Below are 14,598 nucleotides of genomic sequence, written 5' to 3'. Positions count from 1 at the left end.
ATTCCACACTGATTTTTGCTTTTGACTTTTTAATTTTCTGGAGAGGCGACAATGAATTTTATAGACACAGTCTATCTAATAAATACACTCTTCAGATTGTGTTTTGTTTAAAACTGTTGACGGGGTCAAGGTTTGGCAAGGGGAAGGAATAAATTTAACTTGTCTCTGAATAGTTAATGTGATCCCTTACTAGGATAATGAACAGATATCATCTTGGCACCATATTTAAGATAACCAAACATTTCACACCAGAGGTGATGATCTGTTTTAAAACTTTGCCAAGCTAGTGCTTTATGTTCTTTGTTTGTAACACTGTGCTTACTTTGCTTCCACTTGAGACTTTCTGTGACAAGTTTCAATGAAGATTCAGGCAGGATGAGTCCTGGGGAAAGTTTGGCTGATGCAGAAATATTTTTCATCAGTAACTCTGAAGCTCATCAAAATCACTAGCTTGAAGCAGGTTCTCTATCTTTCACCCAGTGAGAGACGTTACTGTTTGGGAATGGGGAAAAGATCTTCCTTACTGAACAGTTAATAGATCTCTCAGGGAGGGATGGTAGGCATTGTTAGTCATTTTAGTGATGGGTGGGTTACTTTTTGGGAGAGTGAGATGGAGCTTGTATGGAAAATGCCTTTCTGTTCCTGCATCTTTCCTCTAGGGACTCCAGAGTGATGTTTCGAGTCCCGCTGCAGTTCAGGCTCTCAGTGGCACTGAGGTGAGACTGCAAGGCAGGAAGGAACAGGGCCTGCAATAGCCATTTTCACCTCTTAGACAACTGTGTGAAGATGTAGTTTCACAGTCTCTGTAAGCTAAACTATTTCTATTGATGTGAGGAGTTGTTGGCCTTGGTAACTTGTTCCTGCCATCTTTCTTCTGTTGGGAGTACTGTTTGTGTAATCATCTAGAGCAAGTTCAAAGGTAATCCAGAAAGGCAAGTTAGTGCTAGTGCCAGCAAAGTATAATGGGCTAAATATGAAAAATAAAGAACTTACATGTCAGGATCCCAATTCTGTGGCAGAAGGTGCATTAGTTTGACTTACGATACAGTGTTTCTAGTCATTGGTAATTAAATTTGTCTAAATTTAAATTTGTCATCAGAACAAACTTACTGCCACTACTGTTAGACAGTCTGCAGGTGACCACAGGCTTATTGAGGGGACTTTGAGACTGCACAATTGGGTGTTGTTGATTACATTGCTGAAATTAGACTTACTCTGGCGTCCTGCATTTATTCTTTATGTGCATTTGTATTGTTTTTATTGCTGCTACTAATATCGTGTTCTCTGTCCAATTGCCTCCCCTGTTGAGCACTGAAAGTAGGCAGTGACCGAACAGATTCTGAACAGAGAAAAGGTGTGTTAGGGCAATACACTTGTATCCAGGATGTGCCCATTCTTGTGGCAGGTATGATGCTGATAGGTATTAAAAAACAAATATAAAAGCCCCAGTCCAAACAAACAAACAAAAAAACCCAACCCCGAGCAAATACCAGGATAAACTTGTTTGGTGTATTAATGTTCCAGATTAAGTTACAAAGTTAACTTTCTCTGAATGTAGCCTTTTATTGCTTTTTCACTGTTATTCTTGAAGTATACTCTACATTTGCTTTAAAGATTTTTCTGCGGTTTCATGAGAATCATCATCTATACACAGAGACTCTTTGAACATCCTTAGTCATGATTGAAAACTGAATTTTTCTAAGAATTCCCAAATAAATCTAGCCCAAGGAATAAATTAAGAGGTTGGACTTCTGGAACTTCTGTTGCATTTCACCATTTTCATATGCCATCTTAGGCGCTCTTGAGACATCAGTTTTCATTTTAAAAAATAATTGTGGATATCTGAGCAGTTTCTTTTAGTTTCTTCCCTGCCCTGTGCTGTGCACTGTCCACTTCTAACCTCTCATCATTAAAATGGGAACCTTTTAAAATAAAGAAATATCAACTTTTTTTCAGAATTATTGCCATAATTTAATAGGTTGACTTCCTCTACAAGCTGAAATTTGGGAACTTAGGCCCTCATCCTGCAACTGTTTAAGCATACATAATTTCAAGCACATGCTTATTTACAGGATCCAGATTTGTTTGTCTAATTACTTTATAGAATGAGTGAAGCCAGACTGTTCAACTCTCAGGACCATCTGTCGGGAGAGGTGGCAGGAGGAGAAGGAAGAATGTGATCGTGTATTTCCCAAAAAACTGTTCCCCTTTTAGCTACCAGAGCAAATTTGTCTTTCAGACTCAGAAGCTGTCTCACTTGAATTAATATAGTAGGTATTTTAGTCATGATGTTCACAATGGTTGTGGTTCATGGGGAACAGGGCCAGAAGGGGATTTCATGGATTGGTTCATGAGTTCCTATAACTTCTCAAATAAGACATATTGATACACATCATTGACTTGTTTCATTTATGACACTGATATAATGAGAGGCTGTTATTCCAAACTTGTAGCACTGTGGTTATTGTAATACTGATCTTCTATTGTTTTGTTTAATAGACTAAAATATGCACAATTCCATTGTTGTTTATGCATGCTAGCCAAGAACTGTAATATATGTAGTCAAAATACTTAGTGGTGTTTATGATCACGTATTGTTCTTTGTTTTGTTTGTTTTTGAAACTGTTTACCTTTAAACTGAAGGCAAAAGGCCAAATCTGCTTGTTTTATTCATGCAGGAGTATGTGAGAGTAAGAATGGTGTTAGAAAAAACGTATGGTCGCATGCATTCTCATTACTTGAAGAGAACAAAAATATTTCACTTAATTTTATTAAGTTTGACTACAGAAGTGTCTGACTGTTTTGTTTGAACATTCACATTTAAGAGGACAATGCATTTGAATCATAGAATGGTTTGGGTTAGAAGGGACCTTGTCATCTAGTTTACCACCAGCTTAGGCTGCCCAGAGCCCCATCCAGCCTGCTCTTGAGCACCTCCAGGGGTGAGACATCCACAGCTTCTCTGGGTAGTGTGTGCCTCTCATTTGTTCCATCACTGTCTGCCTGTGTGAAAAGAATTGGTCTCCCTCCTGTTTATAAATTCCATTGTAAGTATTGGAAGGCTACGATGAGGACTCCCCCAGAGCCTTCCCCTCTCCAAGCCCAGCTCCCTTGGCCCCTCTTTGTAGGAGGGGTATTCCAGCCCTCTGGTCATCTTTGTGGCCTCCTCTGGACCCACTCCAGCAGCTCCACATCCCCCCTGTACTCCAGATGGTTTCTCGCAAGGGCAGAACTGAGGGAGACAATCACCTCTCTCTCCCTACTGACCACTCCTCTTCTGGTGTAGCTCAGGGTAATGTTGGCTTTCTGGGCTGCAACTGCACACGCTGTTGACTTGCATGAAGCTTTTAATCCACCAAAATCCCAAGACCTTGTCTGTAGGGCTGCTCTCAATTTGCTGTCATCCCTGTCCTTAATGTCTACCATATTCTTCATGATGCAAGATGAGCTTAAATAACTATTGGAGAGAGAGCATTGTATGTACCAAAAACTAAACTGGCTGTTAGAACATAATGAAATGCCTCAGAAACTTCTTAGAATACTTTCCACTGTAAATAGGGAAAATCAGTTTTTTTTTTCATTTACTTAAATGCAGTGTATTGAGCTCCTCTCAGTGGGCAGCTGTAAGAGCTGTTTATCTATCATTACAGGGTAATTAGCCTGCAGTTTTCTCCAAGGATCTGTGTGAATGATTTTAATGTTTTTTATTAGTCTTCTATTAGTAATATTATTGTGTGCATCCTTTTAAAAATAATGAAGGAGATAAGACAGTCGTGCTTAACAGAATTGTGAGATAGTATCTTTTTAGTATGGCTATATCATCAGATACTTGTTATCCTATATGTGTATGAGTGTTTGCTGTTGCAGAAGTATCACTCCCAGACTGCACCTTCTTTTTTCCTAATGCTTCCACAGCCATTGCAAGGAGTTTCCTTTTTCCCTGCCTGACCCAAGCTGTCTCTTCCCAGCTCTGTGTTGCATCCTGTGGTGACCACCTGGTATAATTGGATGAGTTCATCATTCAGAGATGGGAACCTTTGGATGTCTTTGTTGTTGTTGTTGTTTAAAACATGAATCATTTCATTAATCTGATGGGAATTACTTTTGCTTTTTGAACTGAGGGAGCATCATAGTTTTGTCCAGAAGTAAAAAGCATAGAACCATAGAATCCTTAGAGTTGAAAGGGATCTCTGAAGGCCATTTAGTCCAACTCCCCTGCAATGAACAGAGACACCACAGCTCAATCAGGTTGCTCAGGGCCTGATCCAGCCTCGCCTTGAAGGTCTCCAGGACAGGAAATCTACCACATCTCTGGGCAATCTGTTCCAGTGCCTCCCCATCCTCACTAGTGGTCCTTTTTCAGTCCTTCTTATACTTTTTCTGCACTTTTTTGCTGTGTACATCCCAGTATGACTGGTGGCAGTCATGGCTGGCAGTTGTCACTTCTGCCCCTCCTTGTTACTGGTGTCTTTTTATTAACTGCAGGGTCAGCACCTGCAGGTTTTGGTAGCAGGCAGTATGTTGGTTCAATGAATTAAACCTCGAATTAAACCTAGGGAGAGGAACTAACCCAGAAATTGACCCAAATGTATGTCAACATGTAGACACACACAATTTTTGGTTGATTTTGCTGCTTTGTCTTTAAGGAATATGTTCTAGTATGGCTATTTCTGCAGGCTAGATATCATCTTCCCTTGTGTCAGAGCTGGCAGCTATTTGTCAGGAAGTACTTCAGTATCTGTTGTGTGAGAGTGGGGTGCAGGATGCTGAATTATACTAGCCTACCGAGAAAAGAGAGCTTTCATTAGGTAGAATGGAGTTGTCCATGTTAAAACTTGGTCTGGGCAATTGGTTCAATCTCTTATGTATAAATGAAGTGTCATTTTTTCAGCGTCCTTCTCTTTTACAGCATTTGAGAAATGATAACTTTCACCATATTTGGTCTGCTTTGCTGAACCTTTTCTCAATAGGTAGCGTGGTTATTAGGAGATCTTTCTAGGCTCTCTTATTGATACCAGTGTTCATGATGCTTAACTCATCAGTGGATTTGTGTTGGGAGCTTGGGCATTCGCAAGGTTTCATTGGTTGTCTGAACATACACTATCAACATGGCCTGACTTAGAAAACATTGTAGCACGCCTGCAGAAATACTCATAATTTCTTTTAACTTTATTTCGCTTCCTCCAGGATCTGATTTATTACAGAATTTCTTGCAGGCATGCAGTTGATATCTTTTGAATCCATCTCCGTGCAGTGTCTCAACAGTGGTGCTAATTTCCTGTCATTTCTCGATCTCTAAATGTATTCTCTTGTCTCTCATTCCTTGAAAAAAAAAAAAAAATTCCCACAAAATGAACCCAATAACCCTTCAAGCTATGGCATTACAAAGTGCACTACTAATCAGGCTACAGGCTTGCATTCATTTTCAGAGCTTCCCATACATCCTGTAGAAAATGAGAGATAAGATAGCCATATGAGGAATAGTTGTTCTGTGTCTGTAATTGGTTCTAACATTGTTATTTGAATTGTTTAGGCTGTACCTTTTGAAACAGTGTTCAAATACAGAAGATTTCGTGCATGTGGTAAACTCAGTCCTTGGTAATGTGAAGTATTGGTTTGGCTAGAAGAATGCTCCTCTGTTTCCCCCTCATCATTCTATCCTGCTTTTTCTCCACAAGTGCCTGTTTTTCATTTAGAGAAATGTATATTTTGTGTTAAACATCTCAGTGAGCGTTGCCTGCCAAGCTGAAGTTTTTTCTAGCAGGCTGAAAGCCAAGTGGCCTAGAAAATAAAGTGCTGCTAACTTTCTCTACTGAATTTAGCCTGTCTGGTAATTGCAAGTGCTTTTTTTCACTCTAAATGAATTAAAAATACAACGTAAGTCGAATTGTAATAGTAAAAAAAGTTTTCATTTAAGAGATATGTTGCTCTTGAAAAATAAATTGTACTTGAACTGCTTTATTTCAGAATGCAGTTAATGGTGTGACTGAGCTGTGGCTCAAACGTGTTCTTTAATTGATAAGATGGGGTATGATGTAGCAGGGAATCTCTCCTACCTTACTGACATGTTCAGGGTAGCTGTGCAGCACCGACACGTTGCATTTAAAACTGAGAGTTTACAAGTAGCGCTTTGTTTAATGCAAAATTGTGCGGACAGGCAACGAAGACAACTGGTAGAATTTTTGGTTTTTGGATGAAAGATGAAATGGTCTTCATGAGGCTAGATGACTGGGCAGACTAAGATTACACTTGTTAGTGTTTGCTATTTCCTTTGTGCATAACTGATTTCTTCTCTTTATCTTCGTGTAATCAGCAGCTATATCCATTTCCAGGATCTAATTGAACTTAATGAAGAAAGAGGTTGGGCTGTTAAGCTTCCACATTCTCTGCTCTTTGTGCCGGTCATGGTGCTAAAAAGAGATGAGTTAACGTAAACCTGAGTAGGCTGCTTAACCTTCTTTCTCTTCTGGAAATGTAGATGCAATAACATTTGCAGCTGAAAAGACTCATTCGCAGTTTCTAATGTTTAAGGATGCAAATGAAGCATTTTGTCTCTTCTGTCGCCTGGAGGTGTTAAGCGAGGAAACAGAAAGAGGTTTCTAGGATTAGTTCCACAGACTTCTTTTATCATGTTAAAATCAAGGTTGGTTTCAATGCGTGAAGTGAAGAAAAGCAATATGGAAACTATCCAAGGAAAATTCTTACATTTCATTTGTTCCTCCCTAAATTTTTGGGGGTATTCATTACTCCCTGTAAAGTTGAATGCTCAAACTTTTTGTGAGACAGCAGAGCTAGTTCCTGTGCCTGCATAGTGGATGTGTGTGTAATGTTTTGTAGGTGACAGAGCAATGCATCATTGACACTGGCATGCCATATACAGTATGTTAAAGTTTCTATTACAATAGCTTTACTTTGAGAAGAGCTTCAAAAACTTGGATAATTTAGTTTTGCATTTGGGTTTTGGACTAAGGCATAAATAAGTGTACCATCTAAAGCTGTTTTTAAGTGAAATTAGCAAGTAAGGCTTTAGTTTTGATGGCCATATGCAAAGTGAGGATTTAAAATAATAGAGCCCCAGGGGTATTTTTTCATTTTTCACACCAAATCTTAAAGCTCTGAGTCCTTGGAAGAAGTTTCTTCTGTGTGTCTTTCATTTGAGAAGATAATGACCTGGAAATTGACTAGCACTGTTTTTCATTCTAAAAGTGTAATATACACTATGAAATGTTTGGTTATGAGACATTTTTGATTTTCGAATGCAATAGTGAATTGATGCAAGCACATTTACCCTTTGTACACTTACTGTATGGCAGCATGGCTAACAACTTGTTAAAGATTCAGATTAGGTTGATTCTTAGCTTTGACTCTGGAAACATACCACTTAAAGAAGGAAATGACTTTTCAGCTTATTTAAGCCTTTTTTTCTTTGCAGCATTTGTGCACAAGGTGATGTTGACCATCTAGATATACTCTGGCTGCTTCCTTGTGCTTACGCAGGTCAGAGAGGTGCAACAGTGCAGTTTAGGTATCCTTAGACTGTATATGCTGATTCAGCAACAGTGTCTGAATTTGTTTAAACTGAGCTTGAGAGTGGTCTAACAGATTGATAACTTTCTTCCTGCCCTACGAGTGTTTAAATATATATATACTACAATTTAGAAAGCATGTGGGTTTAGTTACTTCTATACATATGATACATAGATGTGTGTTCTTCCCACATTCTTAGGACGCATTTCAGGCAAGTTTAAGAGGACCTGAGTAAGAGGGGCCTTTGTTTGATCCTTTGCACTTCAGTGACCAATGTGAGCACATTCACACCAATATGAAATAAATGAAATGTGGTTCTTATAGTGGCTTAAAAGAAGTTTGTTGACCTTTGTAATGGGAAGAGACTCTCCTAGTAAATTAGTGGGCTCTAGCTTTCTTCCTTTTTCTTTTAGAATGGCTGCTCAGCATTCTTCTCTTTTTCTTATTGAAGATAGAGATTGTGAAAATGCTTTAGTGTTCTTTAATTTCAGTTCTGAGAGCTGTGACAAACTTCTCAAATGCAGCTGTGGTCAATCTCAGGTAATGCCTTTTCATTCTGTTAGCGTTTCCATTTTTCAGATAAATGCTTTCAATGTGTCATTTTTTTCTTACAGTGTATATACACCTATTTAAATCATCAAGTACAGAGATTTGAAATTGAATAGTGTAGTGTCACGAGTGGTGACACAGCTTACAGGGTAGGTCTGGCTAAATTGCAGTGTGTTTCTGAGCCAAGTAACAACCAATTTTATTTCAAAGAGAACTTAGAACACGCAGTGAGGTCTGGCAAGTCGAGCAGCACACGTCTTCATTTCCAGCTCCTTCACTCCCTCCTTCCTCAAGCAAGTTTCCTGGGGCTGACACCTTCCCAGTCAGCAGTGATGGATAGAGTTGGCCTTTTTCTTCCCAGGCTGGTTGCTACAACAAGCTACCTGCCTACTTCTCATGCAAACTCAGATGATTGCTATACTCCTTCTCCTTTTCCTACCCTCTAACAAAACAAAAGCTGGACCTCCAGGAACACCTACCATTGCCAAAGGCACGTGTAGTTGGAGAGAATTAGGATGCTGCAGCATTCCCCTCTACCATGTGTATCCATCTGCTTATATCACATCAGTACTCACTTAACCGCTGCTATGCTGCTCTTTTGTGAGCCTGTACAGAAGAACTTTTTCTTCATCACTGCTCTCATTTTTTAAAAAGTATTTGTTCTAATGAAGGGTGCTACTGTTCCTCTCTCTCCTGTTATTCCTAAGACTTTTTGCCTTCGAAAGTCCTACTTACTCCATTCTAAAAATGACTGGAGAAACTCTTGGTTGCTGAACAGCTGGAGGGTTACTGTTTTGGTGATGCATGACAATACCTAGGCATGCTGCTGTTTTAAGCCTTCTGCAGCTTAAAGGCTGCTTTAAAGGAAGTTCTCTATTTGCCAGTGTTAAATTTACAGACTACATGGACCTTTTCTGTATGTGTGCTTTACTGTGAGCTTTAAGGATAGTAACAGTAACTTTGTTGCCAGATTCCAATTCTTGGAACTGATTAGTTGGTTTCTGTGTATTTAGCAGTAAGCTTGAGTGCATTCTTTCATCTCTAGTGCATTCAATTGTTGAGTATTTTATCAGTTTAGTATTTTCTAGCCTATTGAATAAATGCTTCTTGTACAAGATCTCCCCGAGGAGAGTTTTTCCCAATATTCATAGTTACTGTATTGTGAGGTGATCTCACAATAAAGCGTCCACCTTTTTTTTTCTTTAGAGGACTCCTGAATCTCATCTGTCTTTGGATGCTCCTCCACCTGGCTACTTTGATTGGATTTTTTTCTTCTTTCTGCTTGGCTGTTTTCTGGATTGTTTAATCCTGTGTTGTATTTTCCATTTGCTTCCAGTGCTGCTTTTCAGCCCTGTGTTTTGCCTGTGTGATTTGTGGACTTTTGAGCTGAGTTAGCTGTTCTAGTTATTCTTGAGCACGTCAACCTTTAGTTGAGCTGCTTATCTGATTTGCTTTATATGCTGCTGCAGGCAGCTGCATGTAAGGGTCTGTTTCCTTCTGATGAGCTGTGTTCCAGAATAGCTCTACCTACACAGCAGCTGATTCCTGCTGTAGACAGTCCATATCTGTGTCAGATACCATTTTTTCTGGAACTCTTATACTGCTTATATGATTGCCAGACTTCTGCCACTTCCTTTTCCCACTGGATCTGCCTTCTTAATGGGCTGTGTTTCAAAAGGGCAGTAAAACTCAGGTAATCTTTCCTCAGCATGAGGATGAATAAATTTGTCAGCCACAAGCAAGCTTTTCATGGAAACTTTTTCCCGATTTTCCTAGGAAGTAAAAAGGTGAGGGTTGAAACTAAACTTTGAAAACCAAACCTCTGATACCATTTTCTACTGAAGTACTTATCTTTGAACTTTCCTTGATGATCTAATTCACCAGTATGTTTTTGAGTATGTGTGGTAAGTTGAAACCTGCACTTGCTATTAGTTCACTGCAGTCTTGCTTCTGATTCTGTTCTGAAGTTGCTCCACTGCTTGATGGCACTTACTGGATCAAAAAATGGGTTTGCTTCAAGCTTCAGCCATTCTGTGATTCAGACTATGTTGCTCAGAGAAGCAATATTTTAAAGTTTGTTTAGAAACAAAACAAAACAGAAATACAGACTAAGTACAAGAGCAGGCCAGTATCTCAGCACTGTTGTTCCCCTTTTCAGCACACCTGAGTCTGAGGATGTGCAGTTGCACGCTCCAGCTCTGTTCCAATGCTCGTTAAGCCTTTCTGTTGGCTTACTTTAACCCATAAAACAATCCCCCAGAAACCTAGGCCATTTTCTCCCATGTTGGTCAACTATATCAACTGAGTGGGCCAGAACCTGCTCTAGAGGAAGGGGATAGGACAGTAGGAAGGGACATGCAGGAGAAAAGGGAGAGAGGAAGGGGGAGAAGTGGTTAGGTTCATTAATTTCCTTCCCCAGTCACTCCTGACACACTTCCAGGCTCTGAGTTCACTCAGCTAGAGGTTCTGGGGCTAAGCCCTTTTCTCCTGAGTGAATTACTGTTGCTCTCTATCTTCCAATAGGATGCACCTCAGTCAGGGTGAGCTGGGGTGATCTTCAGAATGTGAGTTTGAAAACCTATGATCCGGTGGCTGTATGCAACAGATTGTTTGAATTCTGCTGTAAACTTAATATGTTTAAAACCAGTGTATACCTGAGGACATTTATTTTCAATAAGGTAGGGCAGCTGCAATTGCTCCTGAGATCCCTTCATCCTTTTCTTCCTCAGAGATGGGAAACATTTTCCTACAACTGTTTCAGGCACCAAGGAATGAACAAGCACAAAATCTGTGTTAATGCTTCTGTGTGGTGAAATGATTACAGGGGCTCTTGCAGATGTAAGAATCTGGGCAGTTGGAGTGTGCTTTGCCACATCATTGTGGCTTGAGTGGAAGAATCCGCTTGCCAAATGATCCTGAAAGCAAACACAAAGTTCTTGGTACCTGTGTTTTTCTTTCCTCTAGTACAAGGGATATCTCCTTGGCTGGAGCTGCTCAGGCTGGTGTTATGTGCAGATTCAAATATCTTGGCTTGAATGAGGACACCAAAAAGCGTGCTTAATTGTCTATAACTAATGTGGTAAAAGCAGGAAAGTTTAAGCATCACTTGTTTTGTCTAACGCAGAGTTGGAACTGGTCTGTCACTCCCTGCAGTGCTGAGAGGCCTAGCAGTGATTTGGCTGTTTTGCCACATACTCAGAAACCCGCAGAAGAGTGTTATGTTACTAAGAGAAATGGAGATTATTGTATAGAGGCTGACTCTACCACATAATGTATAACGAATTAATTGTGAATTTCTGCATCCAGGAGGAGAAGTAAAGGGATCTCCTCCTTCAATTTCACAGTGTGTCAGAGGGGGACAGTTTATTTCCAAACGTTAGGAGGATGGCTACTTAGTAGGTGTCGTTCCCTTCAATCTGCTCCAGACAGACAGATGTTAGTGATGGAATGTTGTCTGTCAAACACAGCTCAATTGCAGACTCCCCAGATGAATTCTCCAAACCTTGCCCGCGCTTAATCTACTGCTCTTGGAAACATAGAAGGTTGGCGTAAACTCTTCAATGCCTGTTTTTTAGTGAAAGAAATAACTTACTGGATATGGAATGTATTCTGAAAATGTTCTTTTATATATCTACTCTTAGTAAGTACCTTTGACTATGCAAAATAGAAAGCTCTGATGTTTCTGAAGAAAATAGTGGGTGCTTGTTACTTTATTGTAAAACGTAACATGTTCTCATTCAGTTAAAATCTTCAAGATCAGATTCTGCTATGTAGGGTGTGGAGGAGTAATAGAGCTTTTGGAAGAACTGTTTTGATATGGAATGTGTGAGCTTTTGTGAATGTGGTGAAATGTTAGTGGATGGGCTGTCATTAGGCACTGGTAATTGTTTCTTGCACAGTTTCACTATTTCCATCTTCATGATAGAATGCCAATTAATGAGTGCTGATATTTGTTTATTTTGGGAGAGCTTAAGATGTTGTTACATTTTTATGTTAAACTTTTGGCATTTTCAGTATCAGACACTAGAGTTCTGAACAGATCATTTAATATGTTACTTGTCTATTGGCAGTGAAGTTGTTGAGGCATTTTTCTGGATGTGAGTTGACAAGATTTGGCATAGAGCTCAAGTAAGCATCTTCGATTAGAGAGAGATGAATTTGAAGGTTGGACTACTTGGTGGATAAATGGTTGGATGATCACAGCCACAGGGTTGTGTTCAATGATTCTACAGTTAATTCCAATGTCACATTAGAGAAGATGCTGATTAACTCTGTATGGGAATAGAATAGCTGGTGTCACTCAGTTGCTTATTGTTTACAATTAAGTGGCAGTTCTACACTTGAAGCTAAGAAGTGCAGGTGCAGTTTGTAAATTCTAAGCATTAAAAACATGCATTTAAAAATGACAAAGATGTGAGTTGTGACAGGTAAGATTTGCATTAATGCTCACCTGCTGCCCTTCTTTGGATAGTTTATTTTTATCAAGAAGTTGTGTGCATGTGGGAATATTACAGGTCTACAAGATTCCTGTAACAAATACACTGGATGCAGCCTGTTTATTTCTTGAAACGTTCTTGGATCAGAGCAGGAAATGAACAGTCACTTTGAATGCCCAGATGACAAGGAAATGAAAAGGGACATTAAGTGGAGCAAGATATGTCTTTTGCTGGAAAGATTCATGCTTGCTAGTGCCATGAATGCAGTTCCTATCCTCTCCTCTGTGACCTCTACCTTTCCCTATCTTCTGACAGAAGGTTGAAAGAGGAGGAGAAATAGTCTCTTAGTCTATATCTCTTCTTCCTCCGGCCTTCTTCTACAGTAGAATGTTGGAAATAGATTGTAACCTGGAAATCTTAGATGGTCTGTAACAACAGCAGAAGTTTTGGATTAGCTATCTTGATGAAGATAGTGTGTTTGCTGGTAGACTTGGAGAGGAGGAGGAAGTGGGGAGAGGAAGGAATACATAGTAAAGGTGGTGTTTGCCAGGTTTGCAAATGCCAATATTTTGGCAGAAGCTACAGAAACAAGTCTTTTCTAGTTGAGTGATATGGAAAGAACAGCTTATTTTCCAGTTGCCAATTGTGTAAGCAGTCTCCTTCCACAAAACTTTGAGGTTGGATTACAGCCTAATGAGAGAAGTCTGCCCTGCCTCCAAGTGTATGCAGGCACCGTATTGAAAATGCTGTTGTTCAGATTGCAATCTGCTGCTATTTCTGAAACTATCAGCTCCAGACTTTGTGTTACTATAATTTCAAATATCAACTCCTTGTTCCTCTTCTTTAAAATGTTAATTCCTTTATGTTCTACTCCTTTGGCATTGATATATGTACACCCTGATGCCTGTCCTTCTGTTCCCTCCTCCCTCCCAATGCAACGTTCCTAGCTTTTGAGTTTGTAAGACTGCTGTTCATCAAGACAGTATTGCTGAGTTGCTGAGCTAATAAACCTACTGTATTAAAGAGTTGGGCTGAGATTTGAAAAAGAAAGACAAACACAACAAAACCCTTACCCCAAAACAATAAAAAGCCCCAATCAAGTCATTCATTGTGAATTGAAGCTAACAACGTTTTTGATGCGTCTAAACTGGATGCTTTGCATTTGGTTTGGGTGTCTTTGCAGTGAGCTTTTTAGTGTTCCTGTAATACTATCTAACAATCCTAATATATGCAGTATGAACATATATCAGAAGCGAAACACAAGTCCCTGATATAAGGGATGAAATGTTTGCCATTGCATTAGTGGTGTTATTCCATGAACTGCCCATCACAAGGAAACACCTTGTTTTAATGTATCCTATGTGTGTCTTAGATCTGGACAATAATCAATGAAATGGCTGGAAAAAATTGTGCAAAGCTCACATGCTTGTTCTTTTGATAGTATTATGGAATACCAAAGTTACCCGAGACATGCACACACTCAGTGATCCATCAGCAATTTTCACTTGAAACAGTTGTGTTGGGATTGCCTTTAGCCCTGCATAGTACTGGCACTTGAGAGGTTTAAAAAATGCCTGTGTTCTTCTGACGTCTACTGCTGGCATAGAGAAACACGAGAAGGAGAAAATGCAATTTGGTGTCCTACCTACATATTGAAGTATATTATGTTGACCAATTTCCACATCAATATTAGAGAGTTGCCTGAAAGAACTGGGCACATTGCATTTGTTACGTTTTTTCCCAGATATTTAAATATGTTTAGTAAGAGACAATGCTTCCATTTTAAAATTCCATTTAGATATGGGTTTAAGGAATGCAGAATGAAATTCTAAACTGTACTATAGCTTAGTGAGCATATCTTTATAAATTACTTCAACAGTTATAATGGTGCACTTGCTAGTCTCTGCTTTCTCAAGGAATATGTCTGACTTTCAAGCTGTAGTACTTCCACTTTCAGCTATTTTTCTTTGGTGTGGCTTTGATTTATACAAATGCTAATTATAGGGGCTTTGAATCTGTGTGTATACATAGCTTCACAAGGTCATACACGTTTTTGAATGAACTAGCTGAAATGCTGCTTATGTAT

The 14,598-nt window shown here is 39.4% G+C and overlaps 1 protein-coding gene across 1 annotated transcript in view; it reads left to right on the top strand.

Moving 5' to 3' along the window:
• The window catches only part of PCCA (propionyl-CoA carboxylase subunit alpha), a 269,574-nt gene that overhangs the window by 61,791 nt on the left and 193,185 nt on the right, over positions 1-14,598 (top strand). The gene's annotated exons all lie outside the window — the stretch shown is intronic.

This window comes from Phasianus colchicus, chromosome 1 (assembly GCF_987193195.1).
Source record: "Phasianus colchicus chromosome 1, bPhaCol1.hap1.1, whole genome shotgun sequence".
Lineage (NCBI taxonomy): Eukaryota > Metazoa > Chordata > Aves > Galliformes > Phasianidae > Phasianus > Phasianus colchicus.
Note: the sequence above shows the minus strand (reverse complement) of the source record. Positions and strands in the feature narration are given on the sequence as shown.